The sequence below is a fragment of the Henckelia pumila genome, chromosome 3 (assembly GCF_033568475.1).
Source record: "Henckelia pumila isolate YLH828 chromosome 3, ASM3356847v2, whole genome shotgun sequence".
Taxonomy (NCBI): Eukaryota; Viridiplantae; Streptophyta; class Magnoliopsida; order Lamiales; family Gesneriaceae; genus Henckelia; species Henckelia pumila.
In genome coordinates, this window is record NC_133122.1 from 55533742 (window position 1) to 55559416 (window position 25675).

At 38.3% G+C, this 25675-nt stretch overlaps 1 long non-coding RNA gene across 1 annotated transcript; it reads right to left on the reverse strand.

The window, feature by feature from the left end:
• Window positions 1-7940: 7940 nt before the first annotated feature.
• LOC140886962 (uncharacterized) lies at window positions 7941-8662 on the reverse strand. The gene is made up of 3 exons (XR_012151732.1): window positions 8602-8662; window positions 8467-8499; window positions 7941-8003 (listed from the first exon to the last, which is right to left on the reverse strand). It is a non-coding gene; the product is annotated as an uncharacterized lncRNA (long non-coding RNA).
• Window positions 8663-25675: the final 17013 nt, after the last annotated feature.

Sequence of the window (25675 nt, forward strand, 5' to 3'; positions counted from 1 at the left end):
TGATTCTCGAGTCCCGAAAATCACATACTGCATGTTTATTTTTTGGTGTGAACTTGATTGATTATTTTGTTTACACTTGCATTCATATTGAGCCGAATATTCGATTCGTTTTGAAATTAGACGATTTATGGAGCTATATTGAAGTGGCTTTCGATTTCGAGTTTTTTCAAGTGCTAGAATACTTCTTATAGTTGCTCTGAAGTTTAGGGGTTTGAGTTGTACGACATCCATCCCGAATGGGAGTGTAGGTGGGTTGTTTGTAATGACTTTACCCCGGGATCCCAACCGAGTACCGATTGATATTTCGATTATCTGACTTGATAATCCCGATGTTTTGAAGTCATGCATACATCTACCCTCATTTGATTTATTGATGATTGATACATTTCAATATGAGGTGTTTAATTGATATTGTATGTCTGTCTCTTTTACTTAGAAATTATATTTCTAACCGGGTTATCCGGCTGTTGTTTTTGTTTGTATGTGTACTTGAAAACAGGAGGATCAGGAGCCGGACCGAGTCGTCTGGGTTAGCTCGGGGTAAGAATGATAGAAGTGAGACATCGTGTGTCGTACGGTTGTGCCTTTTGGACTTGTATTATTTTGATTAGTCGAACGAACCCTATCGTTGAACTTGTTATGTTGTATTTTGAGTAGAACTTAGAATATTGTATTTTCTAAATATTGATATGTATGTGCATGGGTTTTGAATTGATTGGAGATGGCTTTGTATGATTTTTTTTCCAGGTTCCTGCACTTTTTGTGTGGGGCCTCGGGTTGCTACTCTCAAATCTTAAGGGGCAATTAATGAATAAGCATCATTAATCTAATAAAAAAAGAATAAGGATCAAGAAATTTTTTTTTTTTTTCAAAAGGGGGTGGGCTCGGGCGGTTAAAAACTACCACCCGGGCGCTCCTGTTCTTTTCCAAAACAGAAGGCTCGCGCTCGGGCTGCTAAAAACTGCAGCTCGGGCGCTTCCTGGGCAGAATTTCACCCTATTTTTCAACAGCCATTCTTGATCCTTTCCATCCATTCCAAGCTATCAAATTCAAGTCTAAAACATGTTATAAAATCTAAGAACATGAATACATTCATATATCAAGTTCCTAACCTCAAATCATGCATTTATTACATCAAATAAATAGCTCAAAAGGCATGAAACTACAAGCTACACCAAGTCTCAAAAGTGAGCTTCTAAAACATAAGTTTCATGTCAAGTTTTTCAACTTAAAACCCGAGTCTACACTTGAAAAATCTCGCTCCCGAGCTATCAACGTCCTCTCAGACTAGATCCTACCCCATCTGTTGCAATGCACACATACAAAACAAAGCAACAGCCGGATAAACTCCGGTGAGAAATCATCTCATTATAAGCAACATATCAAAAGCGTTAAATAAATCATATCGACTCTATTTAACTCGACTCAACAAATAGAGTAAATAACGCTTCTTTCGATCGATCGAGAATTGATTCATTCAACTTCATTGCCATCAAGATTCGTATCCGATCTTGACATGAATATTCATCTAACATAGCCATTTTGGGCTAGAAAATAAGGTTAACCGCAACCTTGGCATAGAATCAATTCAATATAGTCTCGTATCATAATCATATCGACTCAAATCAAAGATCCACTACCTGGGATGGATCGACAACAACAAAATCAAATCAAAAAATAAATACGTATGTGATTTTGGTGGGATAACTCAAGAATAGTCGTTCTTGAGTTTCAAAGTCCCTGACTCGTGATGTCGTCATTATACCTTCGTATTTCTTCTATTTTGAACGCTTCAAATCTGAAACAGAGCATCAAACATTCATATCAATCTTCATTCTATTCAATCATGTCAATATCGATTCAAAATCATCAATATGTCATCAATCATATCGCTTCAAACCTCAACGTCTTCTTCTTCGATACAACTCGGAGTCGTGAGTCGTTAGCCTTTGAAACTCATCTAAAACTGAGAAATAAAAATGCTATATCATTGATAACATTTCAAAGAAGGTCTTATCTCAGTAATTGGCTATCAAAACAGCTTCAAAACATCAATCGACGGCGTAGCGATTAAATATCGATAACCGACGAAATATTGAATTCGATGTTAACTTCTTTAATTTCATAAACGTGTGATATCTCATCACTATAACCTCATACACCAGAATATTTAACACAATCAGCTGCTATAACTCTTTATATACATGCTGGAAATCATGACAAGTTCATTCAACATCAAATCGTCGATTCGGTTTCAATATCGGAATGAATGAACATGCATGAACACAAACTAACATCAAGTTCTGATCTCTGCTCATAACTGATTTCGAAATCTATCAAACATATCATAATACTTACATCAAATTGAAGTTCTCGTCGCAAGGATTCCAGAACATCTTTCGGAATTGAAATCGGACGAGCGGATCAAAAGTTACGAGGATTTGAAAACAAGAACTCAAAAGAAAATGAAGAGGGTTCGGCCTCTGTTCGATTTTCTCCCTTTCCTTTTCTGAATTTCATATGCTACAAACACGTTTCATGCTGATAATCTAATGTAAAATCAGATATGTATTGCCTATTTGCAATTTAGTCCCTCAAGTCTTCTTTAATTGCAATTCAGTCCTCGGCCTTCGTTTTAATTCAGTTTCAATCCAAAATAATTTAAGAATATTAGAATTTAAATCGAAACTCTAAATATTCCAAAATTAAATATACTCGGATTAAAATTAAATAAATTCGGATTAAATCAATAATCCCAGCCTATTGCTCTTTAGTCGTCGAATCTTCGATATTCTCAAATCAGTCCCTGATCGGGTTGTATCTTCAAAATTAATCTTCTTTAATTCTCGAAATATGGAATTTAATCTCAAATTCCATAAATATTCAAATCGAATATTTATTCTTTTAATTTAAGAATTCTCGGAATTTAATTCTCATAATCCAGAAAATTCCAAATTAAATATTTTCGGCTCGAAAATTAAATCTATAATTTCTTTCACTTCTTAAATCAATATTTGCCCATAATATGGAATTAAATTCTTAAATCCCATAATTAATAATTTAATATTTTCGGGCCTTACAATTCCTCCCCTCTAAGGAATGATTTCGTCCTCGAAATCGTATTCAATCGAACTATTCAATCTGATAGGCTGAATGATTATCTGAAGTTATTCTCACTTCAATCATATAACTCTAATCTTCGTATCTCATCTCTTCATCTCATATCAGATTATTTCTTCAAATCTGTTTCTATTATTCAGTTATACTTCAAGTCATTGAAAAGAATTCGTTCTAAGTTGTTTCTTCCCTCAATCAAGGATCTGTCGACTAATTGACTTAACTCAGAATCTTTTTGATAGCTATCTTATCTAGTGACAGTACATAGGAAATAATCGAACTGACATTTCCTTATCTTAGATACGTGGAATGACTCGGATCCATCATATCAAACTGAAAAGAATAAATCAGTCAATCCCATCATCAGATCGGTCCGACATCTCAGTCAATGAAATTCATCTTCAGTGACGACTTGTTTCATTCTCTTTATCATTCTATGCTATGCATAGAAAATATATCAAGTCTACACTGTCATTCAGTTCATCGTTTCAAGATCAGTATTCAACTTCATATTCTGAATCTGTAAATTAAACTCTGCTCTTTTCTATTCTGAATGGAATGATGTTTCAAGAATAATTTTTCCGCTTAACTAATCAGTTTCAGCTTCAAATGTTATATTTATCATTCAATTACTACTTCTGTTACTTCGTCTCTGTTTTCATTTTGTATAGATTCATCTTCAAAATCTTTATATGTCTCAAATCAAATCTGATCTGATATCGACATCTCATGTCTGATCTAACGTCGTATACTTCGGTAGTATCATTTCAACACAAAGAAATTTGATTTCTTTTCATCAGATTATCATAAAATTTTCTCAAGATAAATTCGATAGCTGTTACAGGAATTAAATTCATCCAGTGGCAATACATCAATTCAATTAATACCAAATCAGGTATTAACGTTCTGAGAATATTCTCAATATCTGGAAAATCAACTCAGATAATCCATCAATCGAAAAATAGGATAATGCAATCACATCAAGCAACTCTCAGAACATCAATCAATCAATCGATGCCACATTCTGTCGAATAAATCTAAAGTCTTAATCCTGACTATAGATTTTAATCATTCCTGTAATTTCATCATATCTCTATCTTCTTCACAAATCTGAATAGATAGCTGTTATTCACATCTCAGACAGTATATTTTGAAAAATCTGATTAGTCTATTTGGACTATTCATTAATCAAATTATAATCTGCTGTATCCACAGACTTCAAATTATTCAGAGTTGTTGATAATCGGTATCATGTCAGATAAAGTTCAGTCTCAAAAATTCGATTCATATGCTCTGACTATTCTTTAATTCAAGAATAACATCTCGTACTTTTACATCCAAAAAGTACTCAGAGCCTTCTGATTGTCTGCATTACAATTCACTAGTAAACCTAATGTCTCAATTGAAACAATAATTCTTGGCTTACTGTGACATCCCACACCGTTTTGATCACGGATCAGTGATTCATTCATACAAACAAATCACCTTAGTCAGTAACTTCAGTCAATTTAATCATAACTACCACCTGTTTACCTCATATATACTGCTTCATCATGGTAGTTTCACAAAATTATTCTTTCAAATTATAATCTCGTTTCAATTTCTGGAGTTTCTAAACTATCACTGAACTCATCTAGTCAGCAATTTTCCAACTTCATCAGAAACTCTCTATACATTTAACTTCGAAAACGTACTGATTTTGTTACATCTATTTGCTTTATCTTCTGATAAAACAATTAGTGAACGAATATTGAATTCATTGTTGTGCAATTCTTCAAATTCTGATATCTCTTTTCGAAAATATCAAGCACAATCAGATAATCAAGTATAATAAAATTCATCCATTCTGGTCTGAGACTTTAATTCATATCTCAATATGACATTCTTTACTGAATTCTTATCGCTTCAGTTTACTTTCTGTGTTTTTTTCATCTTCGTATCAATTCTGATGCATTTCAAATTGAAAATCATTCTGATTGGTTATATATTCATCAGAATATTCAAACCAGAATACACATAAATCTGAAATCAATTCATCAAATGTCTATCTCATTCCTCATTCCTATTTCTCAATCGAATTCTAATCACGTGATTTCATCTCCATATGCTTTAATCTTTCCCAATCAATTCTAACTGAGCTTGAATTACAGTAATTCTGCTTGTGTAAGTATCTATCTCGACACTCAAGCACATAATCAAAGATTAATCAATCAAATATTCATCTCGTCTCTTCGTTCTATTTTCCAATTCTCAGCAAATTATATCATCAACTCAAAATTTTGCCGATAATCAGAATTGGAAATTCTATCAGTTACGAGCCAAAACATCAAAATATACTGAATGTATACATCAAACAATCAATAATTCTTGAAATTCATAATCAAAGGAACTCACTCAAGTTAAGGTCATCCAAAGAACAATAGTATGAATGACAATCTGCTAAGTGAAAACAACTCACTAGCATCTCAACTCAAGACGAGTAAAACAAGTCAGACTCTACCAAAGAATAAGAGTCCATCAAAATCAATTGAGATCGAATACAAAACCTCAGAATCGATATCAAGAATTTCAAAAATCATGATCTTATGATGTAATAACTTCAGTAATATCAGAAAAGACTCGTTTGTAACTGATTTTTTCATATCATCATCTATTCTATAAACCTCAAAAGCAGCATTCAATTCATCAATTCATCAAGTCGCTTTACAATTCCAATTCACAACTTAAACTAAAGTTGAATTCTTATTGGACTCTATCTGTCATCTCTATTCATTGACATATCCATCAATGCTGATTTAGATCTTGAACATATCTAGTGCATCGAATATACTGATTTCGGAATATTTCTGTAATCAAACATCATATATCAAACCGAAATCACAGAATCTTAATTCGAGATTCTATTTTATATCATCATATTCATATGCACATTATGTTCTTGTTGATCTAATTTTATAGCTTCTTATCCTCAATTCTTCTGCTCATCTGTATTCTATTAGTGCATCATCATCTATCATGCAGCATAAACAGATATTTCAATATGAACACAATCATGTTCAATTTCAGTTCATCGAAGCAATAGTTCCATTCTTCAGTTCAATTCACAAATTCTCTTTTCTGATACAAAGATCATCATATAATAAGCTTTCCGCTATCATATATCTCTTACACCATTTAACATAAACAGGTTAAAACAAAATAAATCTGTTACCTGCAATTTCATTCTCAGGTGCATTTTCATTCTCTTACTCTGTATATTTCTGGAACTGTTCTTCATTCAAATCAACTTAAAACCTGATTTGCTTCAAATATAATCTACCACATCTGCTTGTCCAGATAACTCTCTCTACAATGTATGTTATCTGTATCGGTCTACTAGAGGTAAAAAACTACTTTCATATCTCTTGTGGAAGGAAAATTGCAGCCAATGGTGATTATCTCATACACTGTGGCATATCTACAATTTCATTCATTCTACTTCATCAGTCAATTTCAGTTCTCTTAGTTCTGTCTATGTCTTTCATAAAATGTTTCAGTCGTCAACATTTAATCAGACATAATCTTCAAATTCAAGTCATTAATTACTTCACTCAATCTTGAGCTTTTTCATTATTTACAATTCAAAGAATTATAGTAGGCTTGAAAATTCTAATAAAACATTCTTCAATATTCAAAATATTCAACTTTGAGATGGTATATTTTTCTTTCTCATCATTTCTATCTGTTGTGGCAAAGAACTATAAACAAAAATCATGTTCTAAGCACTTACCAACAAATTAATATACCTCTGTTCTTTCATCATTTTCTCCGTCAAAATCTATCAGCTGGTTGCTAGGTCTTGAAGTTGGTAGACAGTCGATCTGATACGATATTCATCTGTATCTTTCAGGTATTTGAACAACTGATCAAGTACTTCAGGCCAACTTCTACCTGCAATAACATCTATTCATTCACTGATATTCTGTTCTGTTCAATCAGAGATACTTCTTTCAGCTGAGCAATACTGTTCTGTTCAATCTGACCATACCAATCTGTTTCGCCTGGCCATACTATTCTGTCAGTCTGGGGTGCTTACGTCACCCAAAGAACAATGGTTTATTCAATTTTGGGTGTTTACATCACCCGGGAAAAATCTTATAACAAAATCAGTAAGAAATTCAAAAATTTACAAATCAGCAAATCAAATAGTTGAATTTCAAAGATAAATCACGCTTACATGCAAATCATCACATCATCAAATCATCAAATCGCGTAATGCATAATCATGCAATACTATAAATGCATGTGACTCAATCTACCCCGCTCAACTTCTACCTCAGTCCGAGAAACTTATGCTTTGATACCACCTGTTGTGGGGCCTCGGGTTGCTAATCTCAAATCTTAAGGGGCAATTAATGAATAAGCATCATTAATCTAATAAGAAAAGAATAAGGATCAAGAATTTTTTTTTTTCAAAAGGGGGTGGGCTCGGGCGGTTAAAAACTACCGCCCGGGCGCCCCTGATCTTTTCCAAAACAGAAGGCTCGCGCTCGGGCTGCTAAAAACTGCAGCTCGGGCGCTTCCTAGGCAGAATTTCACCCTGTTTTTCAACAGCCATTCTTGATACTTTCCATCCATTCCAAGCTATCAAATTCAAGTCTAAAACATGTTATAAAATCTAAGAACATGCATACATTCATATATCAAGTTCCTAACCTCAAATCATGCATTTATTACATCAAATAAATAGCTCAAAAGGCATGAAACTACAAGCTACACCAAGTCTCAAAAGTGAGCTTCTAAAACATAAGTTTCATGTCAAGTTTTTCAACTTAAAACTCGAGTCCACACTTGCAAAATATCGCTCCCGAGCTATCAACGTCCTCTCAGACTAGCTCCTGCCCCATCTGTTGCAATGCACACATACAAAACAAAGCAACAACCGAATAAACTACGGTGAGAAATCATCTCAGTATAAGCAACATATCAAAAGCGTTAAATAAATCATATCGACTCTATTTAACTCGACTCAACAAATAGAGTAAATAACGCTTCTTTTGATCGATCGAGAATTGATTCATTCAACTTCATTGCCATCAAGATTCGTATCCGATCTTGACATGAATATTCACCTAACGTAGCCATTCTGGGCTAGAAAATAAGGTTAACCGCAACCTTGGCATAGAATCAATTCAATATAGTCTCGTATCATAATCATATCAACTCAAATCAAAGATCCACTACCTGGGATGGATCGACAACAAAAAAATCAAGTCAAAACAATAAATACGTATGTGATTTTGGCGGGATAACTCAAGAATAGTCGTTCTTGAGTTTCAAAGTCCCTGACTCGTGATGTCGTCATTATACCTTCGTATTTCTTCTATTTTGAACGCTTCAAATCTGAAACAGAGCATCAAACATTCATATCAATCTTCATTCTATTCAACCATGTCAATATCGATTCAAAATCATCAATATGTCATCAATCATATCGCTTCAAACCTCAACGTCTTCTTCTTCGATACAACTCGGAGTCGTGAGTCGTTAGCCTTCGAAACTCATCTGAAACTGAGAAATAAAAATGCTATATCATCGATAACATTTCAAAGAAGATCTTATCTCAGTCATTGGCTATCAAAACGGCTTCAAAACATCAATCGACGGCGTAGCGATTAAATATCGGTAATCAACGAAATATGGAATTCGATGTTAACTTCTTTAATTTCATAAACGTGTGATATCTCATCACTATAACCTCATACACCAGCATATTAAACACAATCAGCTGCTATAAATCTTTATATACATGCTGGAAATCATGACAAGTTCATTCAACATCAAATCGTCGATTCGGTTTCAATATCGGAATGAATGAACATGCATGAACACAAACTAACATCAAGTTCTGATCTCTGCTCATAACTGATTTCGAAATCTATCAAACATATCATAATACTTACATCAAATTGAAGTTCTCGTCGCAAGGATTCCAGAACATCTTTCGGAATTGAAATCGGACGAGCGGATCAAAAGTTACGAGGATTTGAAAACAAGAACTCAAAAGAAAATGAAGAGGGTTCGGCCTCTGTTCGATTTTCTCCCTTTCCTTTTCTGAATTTCCTATGCTACAAACACGTTTCATGCTGATAATCTAATGTAAAATCAGATATGTATTGCCTATTTGCAATTTAGTCCCTCAAGTCTTCTTTAATTGCAATTCAGTTCTCGGCCTTCGTTTTAATTCAATTTCAATCCAAAATAATTTAAGAATATTAGAATTTAAATCGAAACTCTAAATATTCCAAAATTAAATATACTCGGATTAAAATTAAATAAATTCGGATTAAATCAATAATCCCGGCCTATTGCTCTTTAGTCCTCGAATCTTCGATATTCTCAAATCAGTCCCTGATCGGGTTGTATCTTCAAAATTAATCTTCTTTAATTCCCGAAATATGGAATTTAATCTCAAATTCCATAAATATTCAAATCGAATATTTATTATTTTAATTTAAGAATTCTCGGAATTTAATTCTCAAAATCCAGAAAATTCTAAATTAAATATTTTCGGCTCGGAAATTAAATCTATAATTTCTTTCACTTCTTAAATCAATATTAGCCCATAATATGGAATTAAATTCTCAAATACCATAATTAATAATTTAATATTTTTGGGCCTTACATTTTGCCCGATTGGCCTGCGCGCGAACGAGGAGCCTGGAGGGGCTCGGGTTGTTTTGCCCGCGCGCGCGCGCGAGCTTATCACCTCACGCGGGCGCGAGCCTCTCGCGAGGCCTCTGGCCGCGTTGCCTGCGCGCGCGCGAGGCGATAGCTCGCGCGGGCGCTAGGCTTTTATAAAAAAATAAAAAAAAAATTGATTCGTTTCCTCGGCTCTTTGTGTTCGATTGTAGTTAATTATTCGAGATTAGAAGATTAGAAACAGAGTCTCACATTAAGTGGTATCAGAGCGATAAGATTCTTGGAATTGAACTAGAGTGAGCGGGGTAGATCGAGTCCGCATGAATTGAATTCTCGCATGTGATTGATTTATTTAAATGATTATTTTAAATATGTGCGAGCATGCTTTATTGATTCTTGAATTAATTGAACTAGAGTGTCCCGGTTGCTGACAGGTTTTACAATTACCAAAGACTCCCACACATTGATCTGGTGAGTGTCTTCCCCCACACTTGCTGCAGTACATGGCTGAAGATCCAGAACTCTGTCCTGAACCGAATTGCTTGGAACCACTGGAACTAGAAGAACTGTTCCCCTGCCTCTTGAACTGTTTACCTCTTGCTTTGTACTGATCCTTTCTGTTTCCCCCACTGTTTCCACCTTCATACCTTTGCTGCTGGTTCTGATGCTGAGGTGGCGGATTCTGATACTGAGATGGTTGATTCTGATACTGTCTCTGTTGCTGAGGTGCTACCTGGTTACCTCTTTGCCTCCACAAGCCTGCTTCTGCTCCCTTTGCGTGATTCATGGCATCCGCAAAGTTGTTAGGCCTGTTGGTGTTTACCAACATGAAGACATCGGGATTCAACCCATTGATGAATTGATCTGCCTTAGCTTCCTCATCTCTGGCAATTAGCGGTGCAAAATGCAACAGACTATCAAACTTAGCCACGTACTCTTCAATGTTCAGATTCCCTTGCCTCAGATTGGCAAACTCTGCTCCCTTATCTTTGCGATACGAGATAGGGAAAAACCTATTATAAAATTCAGATTTAAAAAGAGACCAAGTAACTTCCGTACCTCTACTCTCCATTGCTTTCTTCGTCATGATCTACAAGCTCTTAGCAACCCCACGGAGCTGGTGAATGACAAACCTGATTCGGCGGTCATCGGTGTAGTCAATGGAATCAAACAGCTGATCAATATCATCCAACCAATTCTCACAGTCAACTGGATTTTCTGAACCTATCAACAATGGCGGATTAAACGACTGAAACCTCTTCAGCAAGGTTTCCATAGGCGTTGCTGAAGCATCCAACTGATCAACTTCAGTGCTAGCTTGCTCAGTCGCAGGGATAACTGGTGGTGTGTTTCTGTTTATCACTCGACGAGGACCCATCTGAATAACAAAGGTTAGGGCACAAGATATCTCAATCGCTAAAACCGGTGCCCTAAACAACCGCTCAGAAAAACCGGATACCAGTCGATAACATAAGCAGTTATATCTCAAGTAGATCATGCTTTATAAAAGTAAATCACATAACCATGTAATTCAAATAATTCTCAACAATAAAGCATGCTCGCATGGAATTAATTATACAGCTAAAATAATTCAAACACATGCGAGGAGCCAATACACGCAGACTCGATCTACCCCGCTCACTCTAGTTCAACCAAGAATCTTATCGCTCTGATATCACTTAATGTGAGACCTCGTTTCTAATCAACTAATCTCGGACAAAACAACCGATAAGTAAACAAGAAACCAAGATCAGAAGCAACCACTGATTTTTTTTTTTTTTAAAGAAGGCTCGCGTGCCCGCGCTGAAGTCAGCGCGCCCGCGCTCTAAGGAAGAGCGCTCGCGCCCTTTCCTCGCAAAGAGGCCGCGCGCATGCGCCGTCCTCTCGCCCAGAAATATTAAGGCACCGAAATAAACTCAACAAAACCTAAGCACTTGCATTAAAAGTATTTGACAAGCCAATAACAATACAAGAAAGGTTTAGGGAAGAGAAACATTCAATTCGATAGTACCTACATCGATTATTGCTTACAAAACAAATACGAGAAGTTCGAATGACTAAACATGTTCGCAAAAACATAACTAGATTGACATGCTGATTCAACTTCTAAACGAGTCTCACTTCTATCTCTTGCTCTAGATGCTAACCATGTCTATGCTGACTTGATCCTGCCCTTCCTTTGCCAAGTACACATACAAAACAAAGCAACAGCCGGATAAACCGGTGAGAAAGATAATCCCAATAAAAGCAACATATCAAGTAATACAACAATAAACATGCTTTCAAGACAACAACAAAATCAATAACAACGTAATGAAATGCATGTCTTTAAACTGGGATATCAAATCTGATAAACGAAGGATTGATGCTGTGCTTTTGGGATCCCGAGGATGAGATCATGTGACGACTCACCGACTCTCCCAATCGAGGTGGTGCCACGTATCTCACTCCTCTAGACTTTGAGCAACCATAATGAGTATGCTAGCACTAGGCGATAGGACTACGACCTAGGCCACTCAATCATAGTTCCCAAACGTCCAAACAAAAAGGGCGGTTCTACCAGCTGAAATCAACGTAGGCTCAAGATGAATGCATAGCAGAAACATAGAACATAAGCCACATAGTCAAAAGCAAAAACAATCAACAAGACACAAGTTCCTCATGCTAGAACAAGTGTAGATGCAATATATGATTTGAAAGGGGAAACTCTAGAACCAACTGTCCCGAGTATGCTATCCCGCTACAATGACTGATTTTACCTTTCAATACCATAGATCCAACTCCGGACAAGCTACAACAAAAGATTGTATCAATAACTATACAACCTAAACAACAAACAACGGTTCAAGGAAATCTCTTTACCGTTCTTTGTCCAACTCTCGACGAACAATGCTGCTAACACAGGGCTCAAAAAACTCCAACGAATCTGTACGAATACAAGAGTTGATCAACAACAATGATCACTCACAAGCCAAAGCTTCAATCAATATGAAAATGGTTCGAAATCTCCAAAACTCAAACCGACGGCATAACGGCTATAAACTGAACAAACTGGAAACGCAGACAGCAGTTCAATACCGATATAACTTCATATCAATGCCCAAAACAACAATAACAAAGCAAACCCATCAATCCAAAAATCCACATTTTCGAAAATGGCTTCCAAAAATCATAATAAATCCGAACGTCGCTCTAATTCAAAATCGACAGATAATAAACGATCAGAACTCTGTCAAGAACAACATACTCGAATCTCGAACGATTCTAACAAAATCCAAAAACTAGAATTTATCCGATCGTAGAAAAACTTACAATATAACAGAGCTCTCACTGCAGTGATCGATAATCTGCCTTCAGAAATAAATTCCAATGGCCGGATCGAGCTTGGACTGAAATCTGGGAGCTTGGAGAAACGTTGGAAGCGTTTCAATGGAGGGGAGGCGGCTAAGGGAAGGAGATGAGTGAATAGAATAAGCCATTTCCCTTATAAAATATCTATTAAAACCGATATTTGGGTTTTAGTCCCTGAAATTTCCAAAAATTTCAAAAAGGACCCTGATCAAAAACAAGTTGGCTCGAGAACTCTGAAATCTCCGATTAACTCAAATAAACTCATTTAAGATAAAAACGGGGCGTTACAATTCTCCCTCACTAAGAAAAAATTTCGTCCTCGAAATCAACAAGAACCACAACTCATAAGATAGAATAAAGAACTAAAGACAGTAAGAAGAACTCACGTCATCCGAATAACTCCAGAAATCGCTGTCTCATGTCAGATTCTGTCTCCCAAGTCACTTCCTCGACTCCGTGACGGCTCCACTGCAATTTAACCAACGGAATCAACTTGGTTCTGAGTTGCTTCTCTTTCTGATCAAGGATCTGAATCGGTCGCTCAAAGTAGCTCAGAGTCTCGTCTAACTCGGCTTCGTCAGGCTGAAGAATATGAGAAGGATCTGGATGATACTTTCGCAGCATAGAGACGTGAAAAACGTCTTGAATACCAGATATAGATGGAGGAAGTGCAAGTCTGTAGGTAAGATCGCCTATCTTCTCGAGAATCTTGTACGGCCCGATAAATCTCGGAGATAACATCCCTCTCTTACCGAATCTGACATTGCCTCTGAACGGAGAAATCTTCAGAAAGACTCGGTCTCCCTGATCAAAACTCAGAGGTATATGCCTGACATTCGCATACTTTGCCTGCCTATCTTGAGCTGACTTCATTTTGGTCTGAATGATCTTAACCTGCTCTGCCATATCTCTAAGAATCTCCGGTCCCAAATCTGGTGACTCGGACAAATCATCCCAAAACAATGGAGATCGGCACTTCTTACCATACAAAGCCTCAAAAGGCGCCATACCGATACTCGCTTGGAAGTTTTTGTTGTAAGAAAACTCGACAAGAGGCAAAGAATCCTGCCAACTAGTGCCAAAGTCTAGCACTACCGCTTGCAGCATATCCTCTAACGTCTGGATAGTCCGCTCCGACTGTCCATCGGCCTGAGGATGATAAGTTGTACTCAGATGCAATCGAGTACCAAGTGCCCCCTGAAGACTGTGCCAGAAGTGAGAAGTGAATCTAGAATCTTTATCTGAAACGAATGACTTCGGCACATCATGCAATCTCACAACATTGCTAACATACAACTCAGCCATCTGATCATGACGATACGTCATCCTGTACGGAATAAAACACGCAGACTTCGTCAATCGGTCGATCACTACCCAAATGACATCGCATCCTCGAACGGATCGTGGTAGCTTCGTGATGAAATCCATGGAAATGTGATCCCACTTCCATTCAGGAACAGATAGACTGTTCAACAGACCTCCTGGTCGCTTCCATTCTGCTTTTACTTGCTGACAGTTCAAACACCGAGATACAAACCTCGCAACATCGCTCTTCATTCTTTTCCACCAGAACTGGTTCTTCAGGTCGTTGTACATCTTACGACCTCCAGGATGATTACTAAACCGACTGCAATGAGCCTCTTGAAGTACGCTGTCTCAACTCCGAAATATCAGGCACAACAATACGGTTATTCACAAACAAAACATCATCTCTAACCTGAAATTCAGACTGATGCCCAGATCTGACTTTCTCTACTGAAACCTGAATGCTCGGCTCAGACTTCTGTGCTTCTCTGATTGCAACAAACAACTCCGGTTCGGCTTGAATAGCAAACACTCTGATAGTCTCCCTATCTGTTTCAAACTCTAAACCAGAAGTTCAACAATCATCGATCAACTGAGAAACACCGATAGTAGAAAGAGATAAAGAACAAAGCTTTCGGCTCAAGGCATCTGCAACTGCATTCGAATTTCCCGGATAATACTTGATTTCACAGTCGAAATCCTTCAACAGATCTAACCATCTTCTCTGTATCATATTCAGCTCTGCCTGTGAAAACAAGTACTTAAGGCTCTTATGGTCAGAAAAGATCTCGAAAGACTCACCATTGATAGACACGCCTATACCTAGAAGATCCGAGAGGACTTCTAGACCTCCTATTCGATATGGTCTTCTTCTTGAAGGGGATCAAGATGAACCCGATGTTGGATGTGATCCAAGAAACTTCAAAGAAGCAATTTCTGATGCGAATTCAAATTTATGGCTTGAAGCTATGCAGTCGGAAATAGATTCGATGCATACAAACCAAGTTTGGTCTTTAGTAGATCCTCCCGATGGAATTGTTCTAATAGGGTGTAAATGGATCTACAAGAGAAAGCTTGGGCCTGATGGTAAGGTATTGACCTACAAGGCGCGATTGGTGGCGAAAGGTTATACTCAAAGACAAGGAGTTGACTATGATGAAACCTTTTCACCAGTTGCAATGTTCAAGTCCATAAGAATCCTTATTGCCATAGCTGCTTGGTATGACTATGAGATATGGCAAATGGATGTGAAGACTGCATTTTTTAATGGAAACATTAAGGAAGAGATTTATATGACGCAGCCTGAGGGATACACATCCATGGAAAGCGAGCATAAGGTATGCAAGCTTCAGAGATCAATCTATGGTCTAAAACAAGCATCAAGAAGTTGGAATCAGAAATTTGATGAAACAATAAAGGATTTTGGTTTCATCAAGAACCCGAAGGAACCATGCATGTACAAGAAAGTAGTTAAGGATGCTGTGACATTCTTAGTACTTTATGTTGATGACATCCTACTCATTGAGAATGACGTAGGGATGTTGCAGTCAACAAAGATATGGTTATCAGGTAGATTCTCGATGAAGGATTTAGGTGAGGCATCCTATATTCTAGGGATACAGATCTATAGAGATAGATCTAAGAGAATGATAGGACTCACTCAAGCAACCTACATCGACACCATATTGAAACAGTTTTCAATGGATGGGTCCAAGAGAGGACATCTACCCATGTGTCATGGAGTTTCTCTATCCAAGTCTATGTGTCCCAAGACTGATGAAGAGATAGAGAAAATGACACATGTACCATATGCATCAGCCATAGGTAGTATCATGTATGGGATGATATCTACCAGACCGGATGTAGCATTTGCTCTGAGTGTCACGAGCAGATATCAAGCTAATCCCGATCAAATGCATTGGAAAGCCGTGAAGGACATTCTTAAGTACTTACGAAGGACTAAGAATATGTTCATGGTATATGAAGGAAGAGAACTAAAATTGGAAGGCTATACCGACTCTAGCTTCCAAAGTGACGTTGGATGACTCGAAGTCAACCTCTGGATTTGTGTTCATGCTCAATGGCGGTGCTGTCTCTTGGAAGAGTTCCAAGCAGGACACCACAACAGATTCCACCACTGAGGCAGAATACATTGCAGCATCAGCTGCTGCTAAAGAGGCCGTTTGGATGAGGAATTTCGTCCAAGAGTTGGGCATTATTCCTGAAGTTGTTGGTCCAGTCCCGGTGTACTATGACAACACGGGTGCCGTTGCTCAGGCAAAGGAACCAAGGTCTCATCAAAGATCCAAACACGTACTGAGGAAATACCACATCATCCGGGAGATTGTGGAAAGAGGAGACATCACTGTCGAAAGAGTGGCCTCTACAGACAATATCGCTGATCCACTTACTAAGCCCTTGCCAGGACCATTATTTGACAAACATCGCGAAGCAATGGGTCTACGTAGTATGACTAGTTGGCTTTAGGGCAAGTGGGAGATTGAAAGAGTGGGTGCCCGGTGAGCCAACTTGTGGCTAAGGGCTTTGATGACTCTTTGTATAAACAATCTTTTGTTTAATATAATTTACACTTTTATTAATGGCAATGACTTTATCTTTCTTCATATTGTTATATTGTGATATACTATTGTTGTTTTGATAAAGACCTTGAATATACTATAGTGTATGTAAGATGTGGTAGTACATGGGGATGTCTATCATGAAACACATCTTATAGTCACTGTATATTCTAAACAGTTCCTAGTCGATTGAGCCGTCCGTTAATAAGGATAAGGATCGCTCGAGTTTGAGACTAGCATTTGCGATGCAGAGTACCACGTTTCATTGGTAAGGAACATAGAGATGTTCGAAGCATGCAAATGGATATTCATACGATGAATGATCGAACTACCCTATCCGAACTTTCCAAGTGGTTATCACTTATCGAGTGGATAAAGTCCGCGGTTTTGGTCGTACACCATTAGTCCTTACTACTTTAAAAAATCATTGAGACTCTATATGCTAGTACTGTGCTTTGACTCGTTTACCGACTCTATTGGGGTCATCAGGTATCGGGATTGGGTACAGTTACAACACATATAGGAGTCGATGCTTTGTTGTCAAGGATTCACCACATACTTGCGAGTGTGGATATCCTATGCAATCTGAGGAGATATTAGTGTGACGAATCTCTGGCCAGAGTACATGATGTGTTTTAAGAAATGGTTTCTTAGTAGCACATGCGATGTCACTATTTGATCTTCAAGATGTGTTGCATAGTTATCGAATCTAGAACGACTCTCGATTTACCAATGGTTGTTGATTCGATCGGGATATATGGATGAAGGGACCGTACTGTACGCTAACCAAAATCTATTGGTTCTTGTAGGCACTATCAGTGATACCTAGGGAATCATGGGGCGATGTTGCTAGGCGCTCTTACCATGATTCGATTGGCAAGTCGGAAATTGTTGTTCCGAGTCACAAGGAGTTGTGAGCCCACGGCTAGCTGTATCCCTGAACCATTGAGGGTCACACAGAGTAATGGATTTTTAATCCCCGTTGAGATAGTTAAATTTAAAGAGTTAAATTTAATGAACAAAGAAGTGGGACTTCTTATTTAAGAGTAGAGGATTAAGATTTCCTAAAATGACATAGGGATGGGCATTTTTGGAAATCACTGAATTCGGATTCAGAAAATTTATCTTGACTCTAAAAGATGCAGAAATGGTTTCTGTGAACATTGGTAAAATCGGTTTATCAATCTGAGTCACGATGAATTTTATATTAATTTCTGAACATGCGGGCTTTGCTTGTCAGGCTTGAACTTATGACTAATGGGCCCTAAGCTGTTAGCAGCCCACATTATAAATAAGTTATTGCAATACAGAAATTACACAACAGAGGTCACAAAATATTTTGAAAAACCCTAGCTGCATTTTACTAAGTGGCCGCCCCCCTCCCCTCTGCTCGGGAAAAATCCAGCCTGTGAATTTTGAATTTACAGTCTGGTTTAACGGATCAAATTCGTTAATTCTCTTCGTAGAAACTTCTGATAGATTTTCTAGTGCAATCTATCAGAGGGATTAAATCTCTGTTCGTGGACCTGATTGAAGAACAGTTCGTCCATCAGTTCCATGTTCTCACTAAGGAAAACAGTTTCCCGTTTTCACTAGAGGGTAGTGAAATCGTTAAAATAGTGGGAGTGAGATTCATTAAATAAATTTTGCCTATTTTATGTCTTAGTAAATTAATTAAACAATCACTGATTATTGTCTGTTTCTTTTCAGTATTTCATAAAGATGAATTCGCGTAATCCACTATTCTCTATCCTCGAACAAAATAAATTGACTGGCGCAAACTATACGGAATGGTTCCGTAAGTTGAAGATTGTCTTGACTTCGGAGAAGATGCTCTACGTGTTAGAAAAATCTCCTCCGAAGGAAGCACCAGCTGATGTAAGTCCGAAAGAGTTGGCCAAACTTGATACATGGTGGGACCATGATATCAAGACCAAATGCTATATGCAAGCCTCGATGTCTGATGAACTCCAGAGGCGATTTGAGGACACCGTGAATGCTGCTGACATTCACGTACAACTCAAGGAACTTTTTGGGGCTCAATCGAGAGCTGAAAGGTTCGCTACTGTAAAAGAGCTAATGACGTGTCGCATGGGTGAAGGGACTTCGGTCCGTGATCATGGGATACGAGTGATTTGGCTCATACAGAAGTTGGTAACGCTTGATTTGGTGTTGGAGCATGAACTCAACGTGGACTTATTACTTCTATCTCTTCCTTCTTCGTTTGACGGATTTGTGGTGAATTTCAATATGAACAAGATAGAGGCCTCCCTTGAAGAGATGTTAAATATGCTTGTAACATATGAATCCACTTTAAAGAAGGATAAACCGGCTTTTTTGGTGGGCTCCTCTTCTTCTGCTAAGAAGGGGCCAAGTACAAAGGGTAAGAAACGTTCTGCCCCACCCAAGAAAACCGAACCCGAGAAGAAGTACAAGACAAAGGCTTCAAACATGGAAAAGTCCAAGGATGTTTGCCATTACTGCAAGAAGCCCGGTCATTGGAAACGTAACTGCAAGGAATATCTAGAGCAGTTGCGAACTGCGAAGGGTATGTTCTATATTGAAATAAATGTTTCACTTAATACTACTTCTTGGGTATTGGATACCGGATGTGGATCTCACATTTGCAATGATTTGCAGGTGATGACAAGAAGTCGCAGGCTTAGAATGGGTGAGACCCAGCTGAGGCTCGGAAATGGTTCCAGAGTTGAAGCTAAAGCTGTGGGAGATGTTTATTTAATTTTGCAGAACAATTTTAAGTTACTTTTGAGAGATGTTTTATTTGTTCCAGATTTGATTAAAAACATTATTTCTGTTTCTATGCTTGATAGAGATGGTTATTCTTGCAATTTATGAATGGGATTTGCAATATTTACAAGAATGAATGTTTGATTGGAAATGGACAACTTGAAAATGATCTATATAACTTAAAATTAAAAGACGTTCCAATAAATTATGTTGATAAACCGGTAACAACAAACAAAAGGAAAATCGATAGTCAAAACCCGGCAAACCTTTGGCATGCTAGGCTAGGTCATATTTCCTCAAGGAGGATGAACAAGCTAGTGGGAGAGGGCATGTTTGATATGTCTGATATTAACTCTCTACCTACTTGTGAGTCCTGCCTGAAAGGAAAAATGACTAAATCTCCTTTTAAGGGGAAACCTGAGCGTAGTCAAAATCTGTTGGATTTGATCCATACAGATGTTTGTGGTTCATTTAGGATTGGTACTAAATTTGGCCACACCTACTTCATTACCTTTACTGATGATTATTCAAGGTATATTTATATTTAATGAAATATAAGTCTGAAGCGTTTGAAAAGTTCAAAGAATTCAAGGCTGAAGTAGAAAACAAGCTAGGTAAAAGTATTAAAGCACTTCGATCGGATCGAGGTGGAGAATACTTAAGTACCGAGTTTTTGGACTATCTGAAAGAGAATGAGATTCTCTCTCAGTGGACTTCTCCTATGACACCTCAGCTGAATGGTGTATCGGAGCGTCGTAATCGAACTTTGTTGGACATGGTTCGATCCATGATGAGCTTCACTGAGCTTCCACCTTCGTTTTGGGGCTATGCGCTTGAAACGGCGGTATTGTTGTTGAACAACGTCCACACTAAAGCAGTGGATAAAACACCATACGAGTTATGGAATGGCAAAGCTCCTAAGTATTCGTACTTGAGGATTTGGGGATGTCCTGCTTACATGAAGCAGACAGTGGGAGATAAGTTGGATAGTCGATCCACCTTATGTTATTTTGTAGGGTATCCGAAGAATTCAATCAGATATTATTTCTATCATCCTGCTGAAACAAAGGTGTTTGTTTCAAGGAATGCCACCTTCTTGGAGAAGGAGTTCTTATTGGATAAGAAAGGCGAGATGATGGAACTCGAAGAAATTCGAGAAGAACCCGAAATACAAAATAATGATCCTACAACTCAGGAATCATTGATAGACACGCCTATACCTAGAAGATCCGAGAGGACTTCTAGACCTCCTATTCGATATGGTCTTCTTCTTGAAGGGGATCAAGATGAACCCGATGTTGGATGTGATCCAAGAAACTTCAAAGAAGCAATTTCTGATGCGAATTCAAATTTATGGCTTGAAGCTATGCAGTCGGAAATAGATTCGATGCATACAAACCAAGTTTGGTCTTTAGTAGATCCTCCCGATGGAATTGTTCCAATAGGGTGTAAATGGATCTACAAGAGAAAGCTTGGGCCTGATGGTAAGGTATTGACCTACAAGGCGCGATTGGTGGCGAAAGGTTATACTCAAAGACAAGGAGTTGACTATGATGAAACCTTTTCACCAGTTGAAATGTTCAAGTCCATAAGAATCCTTATTGCCATAGCTGCTTGGTATGACTATGAGATATGGCAAATGGATGTGAAGACTGCATTTTTTAATGGAAAAATTAAGGAAGAGATCTATATGACGCAGCCTGAGGGATACACATCCATGGGAAGCGAGCATAAGGTATGCAAGCTTCAGAGATCAATCTATGGTCTAAAACAAGCATCAAGAAGTTGGAACCAGAAATTTGATGAAACAATAAAGGATTTTGGTTTCATCAAGAACCCGGAGGAACCATGCGTGTACAAGAAAGTAGTTAAGGATGCTGTGACATTCTTAGTACTTTATGTTGATGACATCCTACTCATTGGGAATGACGTAGGGATGTTGCAGTCAACAAAGATATGGTTATCAGGTAGATTCTCGATGAAGGATTTAGGTGAGGTATCCTATATTCTAGGGATACAGATCTATAGAGATAGATCTAAGAGAATGATAGGACTCACTCAAGCAACCTACATCGACACCATATTGAAACGGTTTTCAATGGATGGGTCCAAGAGAGGACATCTACCCATGTGTCATGGAGTTTCTCTATCCAAGTCTATGTGTCCCAAGACTGATGAAGAGATAGAGAAAATGACACATGTACCATACGCGTCAGCCATAGGTAGTATCATGTATGGGATGATATCTACCAGACCGGATGTAGCATTTGCTCTGAGTGTCACGAGCAGATATCAAGCTAATCCCGATCAAATGCATTGAAAAGCCGTGAAGGACATTCTTAAGTACTTACGAAGGACTAAGAATATGTTCATGGTATATGAAGGAAGAGAACTAAAATTGGAAGGCTATACCGACTCTAGCTTCCAAAGTGACGTGGATGACTCGAAGTCAACCTCTGGATTTGTGTTCATGCTCAATGGCGGTGCTGTCTCTTGGAAGAGTTCCAAGCAGGACACCACAACAGATTCCACCACTGATGCAGAATACATTGCAGCATCAGCTGCTGCTAAAGAGGCCGTTTGGATGAGGAATTTCGTCCAAGAGTTGGGCGTTATTCCTGAAGTTGTTGGTCCAGTCCCGGTGTACTGTGACAACACGGGTGCCGTTGCTCAGGCAAAGGAACCAAGGTCTCATCAAAGATCCAAACACGTACTGAGGAAATACCACATCATCCGAGAGATTGTGGAAAGAGGAGACATCACTGTCGAAAGAGTGGCCTCTACAGACAATATCGCTGATCCACTTACTAAGCCCTTGCCAGGACCATTATTTGACAAACATCGCGAAACAATGGGTCTACGTAGTATGACTAGTTGGCTTTAGGGCAAGTGGAAGATTGAAAGAGTGGGTGCCCGGTGAGCCAACTTGTGGCTAAGGGCTTTGATGACTCTTTGTATAAACAATCTTTTGTTTAATATAATTTACACTTTTATTAATGGCAATGACTTTATCTTTCTTCATATTGTTATATTGTGATATACTATTGTTGTTTTGATAAAGACCTTGAATATACTATAGTGTATGTAAGATGTGGTAGTACATGGGGATGTCTATCATGAAACACATCTTATAGTCACTGTATATTCTAAACAGTTCCTAGTCGATTGAGCCGTCCGTTAATAAGGATAAGGATCGCTCGAGTTTGAGACTAGCATTTGCGATGCAGAGTACCACGTTTCATTGGTAAGGAACATAGAGATGTTCGAAGCATGCAAATGGATATTCATACGATGAATGATCGAACTACCCTATCCGGACTTTCCAAGTGGTTATCACTTATCGAGTGGATAAAGTCCGCGGTTTTGGTTGTACACCATTAGTCCTTACTACTTGAAACATCATTGAGACTCTATATGCTAGTACTGTGCTTTGACTCGTTTACCGACTCTATTGGGGTCATCAGGTATCGAGATTGGGTACAGTTACAACACATATAGGAGTCGATGCTTTGTTGTCAAGGATTCACCACATACTTGCGAGTGTGGATATCCTATGCAATCTGAGGAGATATTAGTGTGACGAATCTCTGGCCAGAGTACATGATGTGTTTTAAGAAATGGTTTCTTAGTAGCACATGCGATGTCACTATTTGATCTTCAAGATGTGTTGCATAGTTATCGAATCTAGAACGACTCTCGATTTACCAATGGTTGTTGATTCGATCGGGATATATGGATGAAGGGACCGTACTGTACGCTAACCAAAATCTATTGGTTCTTGTAGGCACTATCAGTGATACCTAGGGAATCATGGGGCGATGTTGCTAGGCGCTCTTACCATGATTCGATGGGCAAGTCGGAAATTGTTGTTCCGAGTCACAAGGAGTTGTGAGCCCACGGCTAGCTGTATCCCTGAACCATTGAGGGTCACACAGAGTAATGGATTTTTAATCCCCGTTGAGATAGTTAAATTTAAAGAGTTAAATTTAATGAACAAAGAAGTGGGACTTCTTATTTAAGAGTAGAGGAGTAAGATTTCCTAAAATGACATAGGGATGGGCATTTTTGGAAATCACTGAATTCGGATTCAGAAAATTTATCTTGACTCTAAAAGATGCAGAAATGGTTTCTGTGAACATTGGTAAAATAGGTTTATCAATCTAAGTCACGATGAATTTTATATTAATTTCTGAACATGCGGGCTTTGCTTGTCAGGCTTGAACTTATGACTAATGGGCCCTAAGCTGTTAGCAGCCCACATTATAAATAAGTTATTGCAGTACAGAAATTACACAACAGAGGTCACAAAATATTTTGAAAAACCCTAGCTGCGTTTTACTAAGTGGCCGCCCCCCTCCCCTCTGCTCGGGAAAAATCCAGCCTGTGAATTTTGAATTTACAGTCTGGTTTAACGGATCAAATTCGTTAATTCTCTTCGTAGAAACTTCTGATAGATTTTCTAGTGCAATCTATCAGAGGGATTAAATCTCTGTTCGTGGACCTGATTGAAGAACAGTTCGTCCATCAGTTCCTGGGAGATACAACAAGAGCAGAGCAATCTGTTGGTGTCCATAATCTCGATTCGAGATTGGAGGTAAAAGTTTATAATTGTTATTTAATTTTTACACACACAATTTAATCGTAAAGTTTTGATACCCATTATGGAATCGTTCCATATAAAATTTTTTAAACTTCCGCTGCACCGGGTATCAATTCTGATTGATCTGATCGCCGTTCTCCAACATAGGTCTGATGTATCCCTTGGCAATCAAATCCTCAAGTTGCTCCTTCAACTCTCTCAGTTCAATAGGTGCCATACGATAAGGAGCTTTGGAAATGGGTTGAGTACTTGGCACCAAATCGATGCTGAATTCGATCTCTCGAATAGGTGGCAATCCAGGAACAGCTTTCGGAAACACATCAGCAAAATCTCTAACCACTGGTAAATCTACCAAAGCTGGGCTAGATTTCAGTACATCAACTGTATAAACCAAAAATCCTTCTGCACCTCTCTGTAACAAACGAGTCATAGATAACACTGAAATCAAAGGAATTCTAGATTGAGAACCCTTACCAAAGAATTTCCACTCGTCTGCCATTTCAGGTCTGAACCTGACAACTTTCAGAAAACAATCGATTGTTGCCCTGTACTTGGTTAAAGCATCGATACCGACAATACAATCAAAATCTAACAGTCCAAGCACAATACAGTCGAATTCTAACAAATTCCCCTCAAAACAAAGTTCACAGTTCCTGACTAGTTTGACAGAAACAATTCCTCCACCCAACGGTGAAGTAACAGCTACTATAGTAGGCAACAACTCAGTAGGCAAGGCATGCAATAACACAAATTTCTCAGAGATAAAGGAATGGGAAGCACCTGTATCTATCAAAACATGAACAGAATAACCGAAAATCAAACAGTTACCTGCTATAACATCATCAGGTGCTGCCTGAGCTTGATCCTCTGTCAAAGCAAAGACTCGTGCCTGCTGTCTCGGAGGCTGGTTCGCACTAGAGTTACCTCCATGTCTGTTCTGCTGCTGAGGCTGGAAAGAGTGCACTGCCAAAGACTGCCTCTCGGGTTGAGCTGCAGGTCGAGATGAACTTCCACTCTGAGCTCTATCTCTGTTACGCTGAGGGCACACCTTAGAGAAGTGTCCCGGTTGCTGACAGGTGTTACAATTACCAAAGACTCCCACACACTAATTCGATGAGTGTCTTCCCCCACACTTGCTGCAGTACATGGCTGAAGATCCAGAGCTCTGTCCTGAACCGAATTGCTTGGAACCACTGGAACTAGAAGAACTGTTCCCCTGCCTCTTGAACTGTTTACCTCTTGTTTTGTACTGATCCTTTCTGTTTCCCCCACTGTTTCCACCTTCATACCTTTG